Source organism: Talpa occidentalis, unplaced genomic scaffold, assembly GCF_014898055.3.
Source record: "Talpa occidentalis isolate TD23 unplaced genomic scaffold, MPIMG_talOcc4v2.1, whole genome shotgun sequence".
In the NCBI taxonomy this organism is placed as follows: domain Eukaryota; kingdom Metazoa; phylum Chordata; class Mammalia; order Eulipotyphla; family Talpidae; genus Talpa; species Talpa occidentalis.
Genome location: NW_026555331.1, coordinates 122,462,943 through 122,465,381, shown reverse-complemented (window position 1 = coordinate 122,465,381; position 2,439 = coordinate 122,462,943).

Here is a 2,439-nt window from a genome sequence, read left to right as displayed (position 1 = left end):
CTACTGGATAAACATACTAAATGGTAGCTGCAATATTGTCTTTCTTTGAAGACCATTTCAAAATGAAAATTTGACTCGGCATTTGGTGGTACTTTCATACTTCCAAATCCCTATTACTTCAAAACTGGTCCTGCTCAACCATGTCGTTCCAATGCATAGAGACTATCCCTAATTCTGTCTTCGGCAAAGGGCCATTTTTCTGTTGGTAATGATGGAAACTTGGAGTGGAAAAATTTAGGATGGCAGGTCTCACACGGACAAACACCAGAGGTGGGAACAGGGGTGATTAATGAATCAGACCAAAACCCATCTATGGAAGTTTCCAGGAATATGAGATGGGGGGTCAGAAAAGAGTATCAGCCTGAGACGGGGCAGAGAGGATTACCCGTTTTAGACCAACCCAACCTGACCCCAATAATTTCCACAATAATTCCATCAAAGAACATTGTAAAAGAATACCCCTTGCAAACTGCAGTTCTTGTCCTTTAAGAATGCCCGCCTGTGTCTGTGCAGGTGTCTCTCTCTCCTCTTCTCCTTTCCTCAAAAAGCTTGCAGTGTACTGATGTATGGGAATGTCTGCTGAAATTTTTCTGAGGGAACAAGAACCCCACACACGCAACCTCATAATCTGAACTCCAACATCAACTTTACTTCCTTTTTAAAAGTCATAAATATCCGTGCAAATCTTAAGGATGATTCTGTGCTTTCGATGTCAGTGCAATGCTAATATGTTTTACTTGCACCAACATTAAACTTTTTCATCTTAAAAAATGCAAATTCAACTCAAAGACTGCAAGATCAAATTTTATTTTGCTTTTTAGAAATGTGACCATAAACAAAGCCTATTTTGTAATCAAAATCCCTTTTCCCCCCCTCTACATAAAGCAGTGTAGAACAATGGTCAGTTATAGATACATGGATTCCAGGAAACTGAGCAAAAAGAATTTGTCCTTTCAGTAAAGCAGGTTATGGAAATTTTAAATGAACAGAGGCCCCAAGAGAGGCAAAAAGGATGATTTTTCTTCTTTGAATTGCACTGCTTGAACTAAGGTAACAAAATTCCCCCTCCCAAATCTAAAATTAAATTGACATGTTTTTAAAAGTAATTTTCTCAAGTAAACACAGGGAGAGTCAGCCAAAAACAAGTCTCCTGTTTTAAACCTTGTTGCAGAAAATAATTCCGAGTGTATTAGTGGCGACTACTTGGGTGAGTTCCTAGGTATATCCCCACTTCTGTGATCTTGGCCTGTATCGATATCGAGGCGATTGTCTGGAAACCGTACTGACTCCAAGACCTAGTCTGGAGAGAATGTGCTTTAAATTGAAGAGGTCTCAATATTCTTGTGAAAATGTGTCTTGCGGGAGCATCACTAAATTGAAGGGAAGTTATATAAAATCCCTTTTGCAGGTTTTATTAAGCCTTTTTTCCCCCCGCCTACCTGTGTCTCGTATAAACCTAAATCTTTAAAGAGCCTATTATAGAGAACATGTGGACAAAGGCGATCCGAGTTTGATGCAAAAATGCAATCGCACAGTGAAATTCATCCGACGTCGTTCCATTGGCTGAATTTCTTTAGGGGTTGCCGACCGACCGGTTCCCCAAGATCGAACCATCATAGCGGTCAAAGTGGTTCGCTCCCTGTCGAAGACCTGGCCCGCTGTCGTTTACTTCTCGGCAACATGAGATTCAGTTAGGGCTGGTCCTCGCGTCACTGAGGACTGAATCAACCCCCACCTTTCCGCACAGGCTATTTTCTCCAGGAAAGTCGGGACACCCCTCCCGGGGTCAAGGCGCGCAGCCAGAGGCGAAGGAACGCGGAGGCGATGCGTCAGGCTAAAGGGGCCCCTCAGCCCCATTCCTCGCCGCGGTTCTTCGGATTTGGGCGACTCGGGAGGGACGCGAGGGATGGAGGCAAAAGGCTCGGCCCGCGACACAGGCCGGAGACAAAGGTGAGTAGCTGCGCGAGGGGAGGCCGGCGGGAGGCGGCTCTGGGCCCCCGGGCGGGTGGCGTGACTTCTGGAGGACTCAGAAAACGGGCCAGGACTGGGTAGGGCGGGAAGGTGCCGGCGGGACGAGCGAACCGGCTAATCGCAGGAGTGGCGAGGCTGGGAACGCCTCTTCCCGGGCCCGCCCCGCCGGGCTGGGCGGGAAACGCGGCCGCGGCGGGCGCTGGGGTCACGGGCTGGGGCGGCCCCGCAGCCTCCGGCGTCCCGTGGTGGGCGTCTCCGAGGCGCGCGCGTGCCTCACGTCCCCCCGCCCAGCCCCGCCCCCGCGCGCTGCGCACGCGCGGCCGCGCCCCCCCGGCGTCCCCGCCGGGGTGCTGGGACGGGGGCGGGGATGCGGGGACTGCGCGGAGGTGAGGCGGCCGCCAGCCTGGGCTCCCGGCGCACGAGTCGCCGCCGCCGCCGCGTCACTGCCGCCGCGCCCGCCCTCCTCTG